At 38.6% G+C, this 18,327-nt stretch overlaps 1 protein-coding gene across 1 annotated transcript in view; it reads right to left on the bottom strand.

The window, feature by feature from the left end:
- LOC139686039 (Ig-like and fibronectin type-III domain-containing protein 1) overlaps positions 1–18,327 on the bottom strand; it is an 862,041-nt gene that overhangs the window by 559,448 nt on the left and 284,266 nt on the right. The window contains exon 4 of the mRNA XM_071583133.1: positions 17,935–17,978. The gene's annotated coding sequence lies outside the window, so the exon portion shown is untranslated. The remainder of the gene's footprint in view (positions 1–17,934; positions 17,979–18,327) is intronic.

Raw genomic sequence — 18,327 nt, 5'->3', positions numbered from 1 at the left:
CGAATCTGGGTAGGGGCAGTTCCTTTCCCTGTGCCGGTCATAGTTTCCCAGAAAGATGTGGTACCCGAAAAATCACAGCTTGGGTGGAGATGAGGGTGCCCAGAGACTTACCCGGTAATCGACCCCGGGACCGTCCGGTCAGGGGTGCAACGCTCAACCCCTACTACCGCGACCCATATATATATATATATATATATATATATATATATATATATATATATATATATATATATATATATATATATATATGTGTGTGGGTCGTGGTAGTCCAGGGGGTAGAGAATTGGACTACTGACCGGACGGTCCCGGGGTCGATTACCGGGTAAGTCTCTGGGCACCCTCATCTCCACCCAAGCTATGTAATTTTTCGGGTACCAAATTTTCCTGGGAAAACCATTATCGGCGCAGGGAAAGGAACTGGCCCCCCTACCCTGATAAGTGAATTTCACACGACGTCTGGCTTAGTGCTGGATGAACTCTACCATTACCTACCAAACCGACCTTAGGGTTGATAAATGTGTTTATGGTATATATACCATGACCAATGGTATGGTATATATATATATATATATATATATATATATACACACACACATTCAAACACGAAATCCCGCCAAACGGCGAACAAATACTCATTTATATAGAAACAGATATTAGGAAAAGGGATAAGAACACACATAAAGGACGAACACAGGAGAGGTGTGGAAGGCGGAATCAAGCAGATCACGAATGTTAAAATATTTCCTAGACCGGGATTTGAACTCCGGATCTTTCCATTTGCCGGGCGGAGGCTCTTAACCCACCAAAGGAGAAAAAGAAAACAAACAAGAAGAAAGGACAGTAGTATAGCAATTATACTAGATCATAAAGGATAAGAACAGTGCGTTTCGTGGCACGCATAACCAGAAGAAGCTCCCTGAAGCCAGAAGCTCGCTAACGCCATCTCTTGGCCAAAGAATCGGGGCACTTGGTTGCATAAAGCATCGAATATATCTGTATATATTACGTTTCCTGAATAGTTCAAGTGGTTAAGAGCCTCCGCCCGACAAGTGGAAATATCCGGAGTTCAAATCCCGGTCTAGGAAATATTTTTACATTCGTGATCTGCTTGATTCCGCCCTCCCCACCTCTCCTGTGTTCGTCTTTTACGTGTGTATAGCCCTTTTCCTTATATCTGTTTCTATATAAATGAGTATACATATATATAAAAGAAGGAAGTTCCTTCTTCCTGCTTAGGAAAGTGGTCCGGCAGACCGCTTTCATATTTTCAGACTGCAGTATATGGTTTGTATTAAATGTGTTGGGAAAAGTTCTGGAAAAATATATTTCAGGCACTGCTAAAAAGCCTAAAAATTCTTCAAACTACATTCTTTGCGCGCCAACAAACTTTTGCCACTGGCCATTCCACGACTTGGATGTTCCCTGGTAGACGGATCCCGTAAGGCACTCAAGGGTATGCGTGCATCCTTTTCGATAGCACTAAGGGTCCAATGGTGGTGTCCTTTGAGGGAAAATTTCACATTTTGGAATCGGAAACATTCTTCGGGTGCTAAGTTGGGACTGTATGGGGGTTGGGGAATTGTCGCGATGCCGTTGCAGAAGTTCGTCGTAGACATTCAACTCTGATTTTGTTCGTCCGTCAAAAACTTCGGGATGAGTTAAGCGTACATCTTTCATATCGCCAAATTTTCAGTGATAGTGTTGTGCACTGTCATCTTATTAATGCGAATATGATCTTTGATCGTGCGCACACTCAACCGACGGTTTAAATTCAGCACATAAAGCACGGGGCTAGAAAATATTACTGGTACTTTTTTAAACAAATATTGTAATTTTATGAAATAATAATTGTGAGGCATATTACATGTGTTTTACACCACCAAGGAAACAACCGATGGTGAGTTTCCTCCTTCCACATTCATTCAAAAATGAATGCCGTTTGGCATGAGTTCATGCAACATGCAAGTCATTGAAACAAGAAATTTATTGAATACATTAACACTTTATTTGATGTTTACTGGCTCAAATTTGTGAAGGTTCATGTTCATGGAATTCAGAACACAATGTACTCTTCCACTGTTCTTTATTTGAGTACTACTAGCTTCAACGTTTAGGAGTTATCACCAGCTACCAGATGATGACGCATAAGCGCTGAAACTAGTAGTATCAATTAAATAACAGTGGAATTAAGGAATGCATTGTATCCTTCATTCCATGAATATGAAGACTTTATCAACTTATCTTCTTGGGAAGACAATATTTCTTTTATTTTTTTTTACACATGACCCAATCTCAATAAAACCTTCCAGTTCTTCCCCCTCTTTCATTTTTCTCAGGGCTTCTCTTGGTTTTAAAAAATAGCACTTTGCCAAGAGCAAAAATGTTTCCTGAAAACTCTTTCAGCATCTGCAAACTCATCTGGGTACAAGTAGACCCCGGTTGATGATAATGCAATGAGATTAGAAGTTTGAAGTAGTACTCGGTTTGTGAGGCGTCATTCTCCGCGGCCGTAATCATGACGGGTAGGGGAGGAAATGCACGCCGAGGGATCCACGTGTGCCGATGCCCCGGGTTATAAGGCGGACTCGTATCAGCCAGGTTCTTCACCATGTTGAATACACCAGCGAATGCGTTTGAAGCGAATGAGTGATAGCGAAATGCGTTCGAAGTACCATGTAAACGGAGAAAGGGAAGTATTCACATGAAAGAGTTAAAGTGAGGAGCTATTTTACGCGGGTGTGAACTTGGGGGTATTTGAATACGGGTGAGCATTTGAAACCCTTCGCAAAAGGACTAATTTCGAAATGGAACAGGATGGGGAGAAAAGCTTATCGTTCCGTGAAAAATCGTTTATAAAGACAGACAGCGTTCCAATTTTATAAGAAATACTAAATTGGGAGCCACTGAAAACATGCAGATTACGCGCCATGCATAAACCACTGGATGAACAAAAATCAAAAACAATTTAAGTTTTAAGTTAATGTAGGCTCAGAATTCCGTAAACAAGCAAGTGCACATCGAGATGCTAAGATAAATCAACTGGGCAATTGAATAATAGGAGAACTGCATTTACTTTCGCAAAGTACGTGCCAACAGCAACAGGCAAATCCTCGTGTGAAAAGTTAAACTTCCCGAAAATGATTTAATGACCAAAACTAACTATCGCCATTTACTCTCATAGCTAGTGATATCATGCGCCTCGAGGTGACTTGCATGTTAAGATTTAAGTGTCACCATTGGCGTAATGATACCGTCATGACAGTATGTGAAGTCGAAAGCAAATAACTCTTCAAAATTGCACCAATAACAGGGTTGAACAATTTGACAATATTTACGTAATTCCCATTTGCATGGATTCACCCTACACATGCCATGCATTATATAAAATAAATAAAAGTAAGACTGCCTAATTCAATTCCTAATTTTCACAAAAGTTTTCTCCCGAGGGTCATAATTAAAAATAAGTTCTAAAAAGGTATATCGCCAAATACCATTCGTATCAAACCTAATGAATATTTTAAATAGGAGTATTGTACGAATGGAGCATAAGAATGGTGAATAGCATAAATATTTCATTTCAAGCATTAATAATATATGCCCGACTTCACATGAAACCATGTGATCGTAAAACGCGCGCTTCATGACGCTATGAGCACAATTTGAGCCACTGGAAAGTTATACCAATGACATTAATATTTAAAATACACCTAAATTGTACTTTTCGCCGAACAAGTAATACTTTTAAGCTGACATATTTCACGACGAAACTCGTATAAAATAGATTAAATACCGGCAATGGGGAGACCGTGAAACTTTTGGGTTTTGAGGAAATTCTTCTGAATTTCATTACAGAGAGAGAAACTGTTACTTTGGGTGTATTGATGAACAAAAAAGGGTTAAAGTACTATTTAAAACTTACTTGGTTTCCAGTGTTCAAAGAAAATCGTCTTTTGATTATGTCGCCAAAATATAGAAATTTGGCCTAAAATGTTCCCCGACACCTTCTGGTATATACTATTGGAGTTACTCGAAAATCTTTAGGTGAAGGAATAAATGCTCCATATCATCACATAAATACCTTAAGATTGCATTTTGTAAATCGAAAAGGATGTACATTCACTGCCGTTGGTGTTGAATTTTTTATTTTCAGGTCAATAAAATATCCAAAGAGAGTTATTTCCCCTACTTTCTTGCCTAGCCTCGAAAATATTCACTAAAGATGGCTAGAAAAAAAATATTTATTTTGCATCACTGCAAATTTCTATCATCCTATTTAACTTGAAGCAAAATTCAGGCCTTACCAGGGCTTCGCAGGAGAGTGGATTTCGGATTTGGCATTGTATAGAAGATGAAAAAACTCAATGCAGTTGCGCGCACTTTCCATGAATTGTGCTGGGAGTACTTACGTGTGAGCTGCGTGAGTGCAGATTTTCTCCTGATGCCATTTGGGGCAAGTGAGCAATTAGGGTGAGGTAGAAATCCGGTAAGGGAGATGAGAGTGAGAGTCTGAGCGAAGGAAAGCTCAGAAGCCACCAATTTAGTATCATCTAATATGAATATAGAATTTTTTGAAATGCTTTCCATGCGGCAATATATGTCTGTGTGTGTATATGTATATATATATATATATATATATATATATATATATATATATATATATATATATATATATATATATATATATATATATATATAGCTTTGCAAGGGTCTCGTGAGATGAAAACCGCCGAAGCCTTGCCTCTCCCGTTGCAGGGCACGACACACGGCCAATTGGGCCGAGTCCCGTAGTTTGGAGGCTTTTCAAATGTGGGTGTAAAGAAGGATAGAGAAGATAAAAAGTACAGAATGGAAAACTAATGAGAAGGTGCTAGGTATGGTGGGGGAGAAGAGGGGATTGTTGGGAAAAATCACAACGGGACACGAAAAATGAATGCAAAGCATATTGATTGGCAGTAGGATGTTGAAGATTATGATGAAGGGGAGAATTTTGGGCACGGGAGGAAGGGACAGCAATGGAATAGGGAAGTTTAACGGAATGAAGAGAGTACATGCAGATGAAGGGGTCATGCTGCAGTGTAGAATGTTAGGTTGTGTCTTTTTAGGCGAGATAAGCTACTTATTTGGTTATTCTGTCCATCAAAAACCTACCTTAACGAATTGATGACCAATAGTAATACCAGTTCATATAAGAGGTGTTTTTAGAATGTATCGGAAACATTTTTTTCTCGGCGTGTGAATCTAGTGTTGAATTTAGACCATCGATTACGTGTGCGTATGATCGCAGACCGTATTAACAAGAATTAAATCACTGTTCAAAATACCATCATTGAAAATTCGGTGATGCGAAAGATCTGCGCTAAGCTGGCCCCAAAAGTCTTGAAAAACAACCAAAAGAAAGTCAAGTGTCTTCTTAAAAAGACCTGAAACAGCATCATGACGATACCCCTACCCCCTTAGAGTCCTTGTGATTTGTCACTGAACAGACTATTCGCTACTCCCAAAAATGAAATCCTTCCTCAAAGGATACCACCATGGGACCCTTAATACCATCAAAGCAGCTTCCACACCTAAGGGCCTTCCCGAATCCTCCAACTGCATATATATGTATGCATTATTTTTTTAAGGTAATCTACCGGTTAAGGTAGGTTTTTCGATGGACACAACTACCAAACAAATATTTTGTGACTACGAGGGTCATCCGGAAAGTAGTACCCGTTCGTGAAATAAAGACACAAAAGTAAATATTAACAAACATAAAAAATTTTATTTGAAAGAGGATACTTTAAACTACTTCTCAACATAATCTCCAAGCAAATTAAGGCATTTGTCATAACGTGTGACAAGTTTCTGTATTCCTGCTGCATAGTCCTTCGCCGCCAGCTCATTGAGATACGCGAGGGACCCATCTTGCACAAATTTTTGCATAATGCAGATGGTGTTTAACAATTTCATGAACAATTGTTCGAGAAACATTGGGAAAATGCTCACAGATGTCATCAATTGTGACGCGCCGATCGTTCCTCACGAATTCGTCAACTGAGCTCACCAGTTGGTCTGTAATGACAGACGGTCTCCCCGAACGCTCATCGTCGTGTGTGTTCCCCCTCCCCATGTTGAAGTTGCGACACCACCGCCGAACAGACGACTCGTCCATTACATTGTCTCCATACACCTCCTTTAATTGGCGATGAATATCACATGGGCGAACGTTTCTTGCATTGAGGAATTTAATCACTGCCCTCACTTCACAACTGGCGGCGTTCTCAATTTTTTTAAACATTGTAAACAATCACAGAAACAACACAGGCAATGCTAGCGTCACGCAACTTGGCTCAGAGAAGGCAGACAAGCCACTGAAGCTATCTGACCTCGTCCAGCGGCTACTCGCGTCGTCAGCACTTCATGCGGCACGAACGGGTACTACTTTCCGGATGACCCTCGTACTAACAAAACACAACCCTAAATTCTACTCTACACCAGGTCCCTCTTCATCTCTGAGTACTTTCTTCCGCCCTTCATCCCGTCCAACATCCCTATCCTGTTCCTTCCCTTTCCTCTTTTGCCCAACATTCTACCCTCTATCACAGTCTTCAACATCCCACTGCCGGTCAACACCCCTTCATCCACTTTTCCTGCCTCCATAGGATTGCTCCCAACAAACCCCTCTCTTCGCCCACCATACCAAGTACTTCCTCATTTGTTTTCTTCTCTGTCCATTTCACCTTCTCCATTCTTCTCCACACCCACATTTCAAAAGCCTCCAGTCTACGTCTATCCTCCTGCTTCAATGACCACGTTTCCGCGCCGTACATAGCTACGCTCCATATCAAAGTTTTTACGAGTCTTTTCTTAACATCCTTACTCAAAGTCCCCGTCATCAACTCCCTCCTCCTCGTGAAAGCCTCTTTGCCTAGCGCAATTCTTCTCCTTTGGTCCCTACTACTTTGACCGTGTTGGTCCAAAACACTACCGAGATACGTAAACTGTTCTACCTGCTCTAGTTTTTGCCCTCCTATTTTAATGTTAAGCTTGCCCTTTTTCTTTCTAGAAAATCGCATAACCTTTGTTTTATTAATGTTGATTCTCATCCCATGCCAGTCGCACTGAAATTCCAATGCACTAGGCAATGCTTGCAGCCCCTTGGCTGACTGACAAACTAAAGCTTGGTCATCAGCAAACCTAACTGATTTTACGAATTCCCCGCCCACTTTCATTCCTACCTCTAGTTCTTCCCATGCCTCTTTGATCATTTCCTCTGCAAACAGGTTGAACAGCAACGGTGATAATGGACAACCCTGCCTTACACCCCTTCCTAACACTGCCCATCCTGACTCCCCGTTTCCCACCCGCACCTGAGCAGTCTGAGACATGTACAGGTTGCGGATTAGCCTCCTTTCCCTCCAATCTTTTCCTATTTTCTGCAGAATACTCATTAGTTTTTCCCAATTCACTCTATCAAACGCTTTTTCGAAATCTACGAAACAGGCAAATACCTCCTGGTTGTGTTCTATATTCCTCTCGATTAATAATCTCATTACTGCAATGGCATCACGCGTACCTCTCCCCTTCCTAAACCCAAACTGATCATCCCCTAAGTAATCATTTGCCCTACTCTCTATCCTTTTGTTTATGATCCTGAGAACAACTTTAGCTGCGTGGGATATCAAACTAATTGTCCTACGGTCCTCACATGACGTGGCCTTTACCTTTTTCGGAATCGGAACTAAAACTGCTCTCACAAAGTCTTCCGGCCAGATTCCCTCCTCATAAATGCTACGGATCAGCCCATATAGCCTCTTCCTCCCACATTTTCCTAAGCATTTTAAAAGTTCCACGGGAATGTTATCTACCCCCACGGCCTTATTTAGTTTCATCTCCCTTAATGCCCTTTCTATCTCATTGTCTAGTATGCCTGGACCTAAGCTGTCTTCCTCTACGTCATTTTCTTTTTCAATGTCTAACTGTGTTGGTCTGAGTTCTTTACTATACAGTTGTTCTATATACTCCTTCCATCTCTCTTGGATCTTTCCTGCGTCAACTATTACCTTACCCGCCTTATCTCTAACTATTAGCATAGCTCTTCCTTTCTTACTTCCCGATAACGATTTAACTTTGCTGTACAGCGCACCGATTTCACCCTTCCTCTGGATACTTTCCATATCCTCGCACTGCGTCTTTTGCCTTATTTGTTGCCCGCCTCAATTTATTGTTCAATTCTTTGTACTTCATTTTGCCTAATTCTGTATTTATATTCTTCCATTTTCGCCGCTCATCCATCTTTGTAATCATCTCATCCGGGATCCATGGTTTCCTAGTCCTTTTAGCGTTAACGGTTCCAATAGTGTCTTTTGCGGCTTTAGACAACCCTTTTTTGATCATTTCCCATTTTTCTTCGATAGTAATAAGCCCTTTACCATCCTCCATGATTTTCTCTACCGCCTGTTTGTATTCCTTCCTTTTCAACCCATTTAATGCTTCTACATTCCATTTTCTAACTCGCCGCCCCTGCCTTATCTTTTCGAAACGTACGCTACATTTCATAACAACTAAATTGTGGTCTGAGTCCGCATCCGCTTCCGAAAAGCTGTGGGAATTTATCACACTATTCCTAAACCTGTGTCTAACCAGGATATAATCTAGCTGATATCTTCCTGAGTCACCTGGCATTTTCCATGTATACCTGCGTCTTTTGTGGTGTCTAAACCAAGTGTTGGTGATGACTAACCCCTGTCTCCTGCAGAACTCAACTGCTTTCTCCCCGCGGTCATTCCTCGTGCCCAAACCGTAGTCGCCCACCTCATCACCATCTCTACCTTCGCCTACCGTCGCATTCCAATCCCCCATCACTATCAAATGTTTCCCTGCAGGAACACACGCGTTTCATGTCCTCTAACTGATCGTATATCTTATCGACCTCTTCTTCCTTATGGTTGCTCGGTGGCATGTATACCTGAATAATAACTAAGTTCGTCGGTTCTGCTTTTATCTCCACTAGTAGTATTCTATCCGTTACCTACTCTATGTTGACTACGCTTCTTCCTACCTCCTCATTTAATACTATGGCAACCCCTCGTTGGCTCTCGTCCCCACCGCTGTATATTATTCTATACTTATCACTCCAGTAATCCCCGCTATCTTTCCATCTCACCTCGCATAGACCTAAAATATCTATATTTCCCCTTTCCATCTCTCGCTTAACATTCTCCAATTTCCCTGTCCTCATCATTGTCCTAACATTCCACGTTCCTATTCTAACTAATTTTGTCTTCTTCTCCTGCGTCTTCTGTCCTGCTGCTGCTGGTTTTCCCTTGCAAGGGTTTCGTGGGATGACGACCGCGGAAGCCTTGCCTCCCCCGCTGCCGGGCACGACACACGGCCGATTGGGCCGAGCCCCGTGGTTGCCAGGACTCAAAATATCTCTATTGTCCATCATATTTTTCTAGGGAATGATAATTGAGGTGGTTTCCCGTTGCCTTCCTCAATAGTGTTTTTAACGTGACACCATCACTTACTGGCCGCCCCACTGGGGTCAGACGCCATTGCAGCCGCCTCACTGAGGAACAGACGCTGCGTGGACTACCTTTCGTCTGGCTCCTAACCTTCGACCTATCTGGCATGGGTGACCCTACCAGGAGCAATAATTATTACTCCCGCCAGCACAGCTCTAGGGGTCATCGGAACGCACAAGCCCTTCCACCACGTTAAGGTTGTAGTCCGGGGAGGGGTATGCATTATATATATATATATATATATATATATATATATATATATATATATATATATATATATATAATATTTAAATGGCACAATAGGACACAGATAAAATAGTAACGCTAAGAAGTAACACTGAATCTTACTTGAAGAAGGCCTCGGAGAAGGCCGAAAGCTTAAACAAGCCTGAATGTGTCCATTTGTGTGTTACTATTTTATTAGTGTTATATTGCGCCGTCGAAATATTATACTGCTCGTGTGAGTGTTTCAATGTCATCGATATGGAAAAAAAAAAAATATATATATATATATATATATATATATATATATATATATATATATATATATATATATGTATATGTATTTATTTATTTATACATATATATATATATACATACATAAGTTTATATTTGAAATTTAAAAATCTTGCTTCATACAATTTACTTTTAACAAATAGAATATGTCTTCAATATTACCTACGTTCCTCTAGAAATAACAATATTTTTTAAATAATACTTAATGTTCCTGTTCAGTACTGACCCTGGTCCTATTCGCCGACCCCGGTGGCGGCGGGGTAACGTCCTCGTCTGCCATTCCAAGGGTCGCGGGCTCGATTCCCGCCTGGGTGAGTTTCCCTCTATCTAGGGCTTGGGTGTTTGTAAATGTGACATTATTATCGTTGTTAATAGTTCGATGTAAAGGTCAAAATGTGCTGTTTTCGGACTTATACTGAATAAATAAATAAATAAACTGACATCTCATCGCTGAAAAATACTTTGGGGGCATGGTACTTGAGACCTCAAATAGCTACTCCATTCTTCCCCCAGGAAACCATATTTTTTATAATTAAGTAAGGATCTGTTGGGGTAAATTGAGATCAAACTCAACAAAAATTTTAAATAATATCTGACTCTTTTTGAATCGATCTAAAATGCAGCATAGCAACCAATACAATGATAACTCAGGGATTCAAGTGTGGAGGCATTCCTTTATGCGTTACGGATAGCTGTATTATGTAACGTACGATGAAACGAGCATAAAAAAAATGAATCCACAATCACAAGAGCCGATGTAGTATGCTCTACCAATTAGGGCGAAAGAAGGAAGTGAGAGCCAATTGATACAGTTCTTTTCCTGGATTTTTTATCCTTGCTTGTATTTTTATCTCAAATTCACTCATAATTTAATTCCGACTGATTTCATCACACAGATATTTTCAACGCTTTCAGCTCTACTTAATCAAAGATGTTAGATGTATGCTGCATTGTGAGTTTAAACAGAGTCAAACGCTCTAATGAATTGGATAGGAGCTTGGAAAACAGAAAATGGGCCCATGGCAAATTTAGCAATAATTCAAGAGTTTCCGAAAATATTTTCAAGTTAGCACGGATTCTTTACTGATATATCAGACTAAAGGAATGTGTTTTAGAAAATAGTTTAGTTTTACTTTATGGTTTTAAACCCATTTCCAAATATTATTACGCCCTTTTTATACTTTCATCGTAATTCACTTCTCCTTTCCAAATGCCAATGGAAGCGTCCACTTTCGTATGCAAAGAATTATAATACCAAGAATTCAAGAATAAAGAATAATAGTTGCTATTATTTTAAATGAAAATAAAATAGAATAATTGCTTAAGTTTATCTCTTAAAAACGTAATATTATGCTACGAATTAAGCACTGGATACCTAAAAGGGGAAATCTAAACGTTTGGCCTCTGTTTGTGTGGCATAGTAACCATTCAAGACTGTCTTCAAAATCATCCTCTCGGCATTTTAAAAGAGAATACTAATTGTTTTTATGAAGCAAGTGCGTTTAAAAGTCCTCCCTAAAAAAACTGTAAGTAAAGATAAATATGCACACTACATATCACAGACTGAATTACTGGTCTTCATAGTAACACAGTTTTTTTCCAGGCGTTGGTATGGGAACCGGAGCATCTGTTAAGATGTAACCGAAAATAAAATAAATCTCTTGAAATTCAGTCACGTCACAATGTCCAAACTGGTCAGTGAGTAATTAGGTCTGGGTTATTCTTCCATTAAATGGGGTCGGGGAGCAGAGCGACTCAAGGGAGAGCGACAGGTGAGACAGCTACCCGTGAAATGCGATACCGATATTCCGTCCAAACGGTCCCTTGCTTCCACGCCGAACTCCCAACGAATGCGGTCGATAACAGGAATCCTGCCCTCTCACCTGAATATTGTGCTCGGATGCAATAGAATCGCATGTGACAACTGACCGCATCTACGGGGACGGGTAGGAAGACCCCGAGATATACTAGATGCAAATCACTTCATGGAACTAAAACCACGGCAAGTATCCAGAAGGGTGAGAGAGGGCTGCTGGTTTTTTGAATGGCAATCCGCTGTTATGCTGCTATCCATGGGAGCGATCGTGCGACTACGGGTGTGCAGAATAAATGGTTTATTGATAAATGATTGATAAATAGATGGATCCTGAAATTGTGCCACTCATTTGGCGAGTGAGGTAGAATGTTTAGTTTCGCACCACCATAAAACTGTCAGTGTGATGAGTGGCATTTATTTGCATTTTTCACCCAATTGGCGAGGAGAAAAAATCCTGGAAAACCTACCGGGGATCATGCATCGGGGATCCAAACCCCACCTTTGGAATGAATAGACATCACGATAGCTGCAGGGAAAACATCAACTATGGTAAAGATAGGTGGTTGAATTATTGTTTGCAGCAGACAACCAGATTTGAGCAAATTCTGATTGCCTCAGGGGATAAAAAATACTGAAATCATAAGTCATTACTGGCATTAAACAAACTATATCTGAATCCAAACTACAAAACAATTACTCATTCTGTAACCCCTAATTCCATTAATAATCCCTATTCATTCCTTCTCTCGATTTCTCCCTTGGCTATCAAGCAATTTCCCTTCGTATTATCGCCTTTAGTAATATCGCTCACTATTTCCTGCAACCACTTGTCCGGCCATCTTCGAAATTTTCCCTTCAGCTGTCTTTCTTCCCCAAACATTTACTGAACTTCATCGCTCGACTTCAGCTCCATCCATTTTATTTTCTCCAATGTACTACGCTCACATCTCAGAAAACTCTGCTTATCATCTTGCCTGACCGACCAAGTTTCCGAGCCATGAAAACGTTACCTTTATCTTAGAGTTTTTATTGGTCTTTTCTTAACATGCCTAATCAAGCTGTTTGACATCAACTCACGCCTCTTGTTAAAAGCTTCCTTACCTAAAACATGTTTTCATTAAAGTCCCCTCCCTTCCGTTGACCCTCATCATAAACAATTTTGAAATAGCTGACCTGTAATATTTTTTTTCAACTTTATATCCCCTAGCATTAATGTTCATTTTAGTTTCCTATTTACTTAGATTACAATTACTTTCGTTTTCTAAATATCTCAAACTATTGCACTAATTCTGCATAATTATTGATTTTATTTCTTTGAATAGCTGGCTAACAAATTTGTAAGAGACTAATGTTTATTCGTCTGCAATTATAACTGATTTTAATGGTTGGTAACCAACTTCCACCACAATCCACAGTCTCTAACATGCCTCGCCCATGATTGCCTTCCCATATGTATTCAAATGAACAGGTGTTTAAGGATTTTCCTGCCCTATTCCGCTTCTTAGAACTACACATACTGATTCTCAATCCGCTATTCATACTGCGAATTCCGAATAAATCCTCTGCACAATATATTCATGTTTTCTTCTACATGTTCGGTAATGTTGCCTTTTTTACTCTACTGAACATTTTTCGAAGTCTAAGAAGCATACAAGTACATCCTGATTTTTCTATATTTTCTTTCTACCACCTAATTACATCTACGACCTAGTTATTAAAATTAAAATATATCCACCCTACCCCTTCCCAAACTAAAACTGATCTCCATATTTTCTCCATTCTCTTGAGTTTATCATTGCAAATTCCGAACACAAAATCGTAATAAGAACCACCGTATACTTTCAGAGTATGGGTTGACCAGGCTATTACTATCACGCTGCCTAACAACAATATATTCAAATCAATATTTCACTATATCTTCCGGAATTTTTCACGAGTGCATATATTTATTCCGGTAGTATACCAGACATGGGTAACAAGTGATCTTCTTATCTGGTAATGCTCAGTCATACTCTCCACGAAGTCATTCCTTTCTTCTAAACCATGAGTTCCCAAAGCGGGCGCCAACGTCCCCGTGGGGCGGTGCTCTAATCTCTGGTGGCAAAAAGAAGCAAGGAAGCGGCAGAGGGGCGCCGCAGGGTCCTGACAATGTGACATTTGCGAAGGCTCGGTGACCTTCCATTTGTCTTCGTTTTAAAGTTCCGTTTTTAAAGTTTACATTTTTCCCGCTTCTGGAAGTAATTAAAACCATATTCTTCCTTTCTTTTTAAAGTTTTAACGGTTGCAAAATATTTTTAAGCTTTTCTCGCACAAGGTAAATTTTTGAAGGGGTTTATGTCATTTGGTCTAGTTGCAACAACTTCATGACACTGAGAACTTCGGCAGAATGTTTCAGTGTGAAGAAAATGGGTGTGAATCCAGAGAGGAATCAGCTCACCTGATAACTATATATGGTGTATATTATACATCTAATTCATATCTGGATAATAATTTTCCAAACCTTTCGGTTGAAACGATGTAATCAAGGCTATATTGGTAAGTTGCTTTTCTTTCATCGCATGATATCACTATTGTTATAATATTATTATACAATAATTGTATTATTTCATGATGGCTGAGTATATTACGAAACTAAACGGCCAGTATATTGTTTATGTTTTCATGAAATGGTAATAGATAGTTCAAAAAGAGGACCATTTTTCTAATATTTGATATTTATACGATTGAACTTTCCCTTTGCCGGCTAAATATCAATTAAATTAACTGCCGGCTCGCTGGTCAAAGTTACGGTTTTGCTGACTTTATGCATTTCCTTGAAGCATAGCTTTTTTCAAACAATGGGTAATATTCACAATAATTCTTTGAATAAAAAGGAAACTTTGGAAATATTTCGCCTTCAAGAGTAAATTGCGTAGTGAACACACTTCTACACAAAATTCTCCTCAATAATATATTATCGAATGAAAAGGTGGCCATGCTATGAAATAAACTTTAGTGGAACCAATGCACTCACAAGTTTTCAAAAATTGAATCAAAGCCAATTTCACCGCAATAGTCCCTCGAACTGCCTTTCTTATGAATACAATTTAGGGAATTGCAACGACTAACATTATCATACCGACAGAAAAGGAGCCAAAGAAATATAATTTCATCCTCAACTGACTAGACCAGGATTATAAATCGAATTCGATAGGAGCTTACTTTGCAGCCGAGTGTTTGGTTTCTCTATGAAACACGGCAAATGTGCATGTGCAGACCTCAGGCAAAAACTCTCCACGCACCATTTTCGAATTCGAGCTCGCGTAATAAATGTATTGCATTTGTACATGAAATGTACAAATTTTATATTAAAAAACTGTATTAGTATTTTCAGTTTACCGGAAGTGAAACTACTACCGTTTAAGAGCAAACCAACGTGTATATAAATCCTATTTTATGCCAGACATGCAGAACAAATACATATATATTCAGCCTTGCTTATATATGTTTTAAATTATGCCAATAGCATATTAATAGTTTGTTTTGATGTTTTTCATATAGTTATTAGTAATTTTATTTTAAAAAGCAGCCACTTGAAGATTGAATCCACGCTTTATCCTTAACACATACGTGCATTTTATTTAGTTAATAGAAATTATAATTTATTTTAACAAAATTTAATATTCAAACCTTTATTGTAAAAACAGAATGGTAGGAAATGACTCTTCAAAGAAGAAATGTTGATAGTATAATGTGGATTATTTTAAGTACGAATTTATGAAGTCACCAAGCAAACAAGCACATTCCTATGTGGTTACTATGCGTACGGATGTTTTCAAATGAGGTGAAGAAACCTTCCACACCAGTTGACCTTTTTAGGAAGGTACATCCTGACGTGACAGAAAAGACTTGAACATTTTTATTGTCACTTCGTGACAGATCGCAAATCGTCCAAAATTCTCGAATATATATTGCAATTCTTCAAAAAATATCAGTAATTGTTTGCGTGCATCATACAATATTTCACTAGTAATTGCCAAATCTGGAAATTAACACACAATTGGTGAAGAACTCATCTTACCAGCAGTAAGTAAAGTTCTGAGTACTGTTCTGCATAAGCCACCGTATTATATGTTAAATAAAATTTATTCCCATAAGCAACAATTCAGTTCAACGATGAATACTTTTTTGTAGTCATAAAATATGTTTCCTTAAATTTAGACCATCAACGCGAGCAATTAAGACAGGAGAACACCTACTAAGGTTTGAATTTTCTCCTACATCAGTTCAAAAGTCAGCACTTTCCATCATCCAATCTTTCATATCATCAAGTTTCTTCACAGTCCAACTTTGCGATCCACGCCAGCTATTTTACAGATCTATGCGCCATTTGAACTCGTGTCATTAAACTACTCCTCCGTTTAAATACCTTTTGCCTTAATACATTTATTCTTTTAATGTTCTTATTACTTGCTTCCGTATAAATTTCTTCCAATATGCATTGATTATTTCAGCAGCTTTATTTTCCGTGCTTAAATTATCTTATCCTTAATATTTCATAAGATACTGGTAACACTCCTATTCTCGTGAACCATCTTTATTTCTTACCCATCTCATATCTATTTTTTTGCGAACTAAGTTGTTGCTGTAATTACATACAGAGTATGAAGAGCAAGTCGTACGTGCAAAACGGAAGGCATGTCTCTGTGCACTGATCATCGAAATTCACAAGCTATTATTCATGTGATACCGTAATTTATTAATTGAGTAATCGGAAAAAATACATTTTAGTCCAGCTGTCACTCTATAAAATTTGAAATTATCCGCGAAAACTATGCCTTATATTTTTGTCTCATGCCAAAATTTCGGCCATCATGACGGCAAGGATACAACACAACACATTTCGGTAATCCTTGACCCTGACAGCAATTCAACATTTGGATTATCGTTGACTCCGATGGGGAACACTTCCAACCCATCCAATATTTTCATTTATTTTTCTACCTTGGGATCATGAGAGCGACATCCTAACCACGCGGTGAAGAAAAAATTTGTTTTCAAAACTTGCGTCTCCGTCGTTGTGCAATAGGCTAGATTGAGCGCCGCTCGGACAGCTAAATAACGCAGAGGGCTAGGAGCCGTACAAGGTGCGTAACAAACAACCCACTTTTCCTTTCTATCGTAATGGGACCATAATTTTAATGTCACTGGGTTAGAGAAACATGTGCAGTAACTTGTAATGTGCGATGTGACGGCGACGTTGACACAATTTAGTAGAAGGTCAACTTGTTCCGGAGGCAACTTCTAGGGAAAGAATGGTGACAACCGTCCCATGCTACACGAAGATGAGCTCAAGTTCTCCCCATGAGCTCTCTAAACCAACTGATGGAAGTTTGTTGTGACTATCGTCCCAGTGATAGAATGTATGGAGATATGAGGGTGTTCGTTTAGCTAATGCGTAGTTCACTTGCCGCCTCTCATTTTTAAGATAGCCATTAACAGTAACGTTAACGTTCATTTACCAAAAAGCCTAATGACAATGACTTCGCCGTTTTCCTCGGCATGCCTTCTTGCGATAAGAATTACAAGGTCAATACAACTCGGAAATAAATAATATTAACAATAATATATATATATATATATATATATATATATATATATATATATATATATATATATATATATATATATATATATGCACTCATTGAACCATAATACATTCTAAAATATAATTAACATAAATTTGGTCTCTCTTAACCATTAGAACGATAGTTATGATAATACGTATAACATATAAGGGAATACACTTTAGAATCAATGTTAAAGCGAGCGGAAGCAAAGTATAATGAATAAAAAACGAATAAAGTTATTCAAATGAATCTTTTCTAAAAGTTACCTTAATTAGTCTTTACGACTACATATGTGATTACTGAATTTTTAGCTGATAATATAGAAATACAATTTATAATATTGGGAAATTATTTATAGCCTTTTAAATATGAAGAAACAAAGAAAACTAGTTTTAAAAATATAAGAAAAATAGTATTCAAAAAACTAACATAAATTTTCATTATAATTAAAATCTGATTAAGTTATGAAAAAATTTCTACTTACCAGTTAGTAATGAGGGGTCTATCACGGGTGGACTCCATTAACAACTGAAAAAAACAAGAAAACATGAAATTTCAATTGAAACCTCCAATGATTCCCAAAAACATTGCTTCGATGATGATCGTTATTGGAATTCTACCCGTTTGTTTATTATTAAATGAATTAATAACGAATTCAAGAATGTTTTAGAGACAACCAAGTCAATTCCATGCCTCATGGGTTATTGTGTGTGAAATACTAAGACTTTAGAGGGTGGTAATATAATATCAACATATCTAGGCCGTCCGTTACCCAGACGTTTCTAGGAACGTCCATTTTAATGCTCAGGATTTGTTGGATAATGCAATTGTAATGAAAAGCCGGGGTTTTTTGGAAATAATAATACGCTTTTTTGGA

The sequence above is a fragment of the Hetaerina americana genome, unplaced genomic scaffold (genome assembly GCF_022747635.1).
Source record: "Hetaerina americana unplaced genomic scaffold, ioHetAmer1.1.p SCAF_13, whole genome shotgun sequence".
Classification (NCBI taxonomy): domain Eukaryota; kingdom Metazoa; phylum Arthropoda; class Insecta; order Odonata; family Calopterygidae; genus Hetaerina; species Hetaerina americana.
This window is presented reverse-complemented; position numbering and strand designations above follow the sequence as displayed.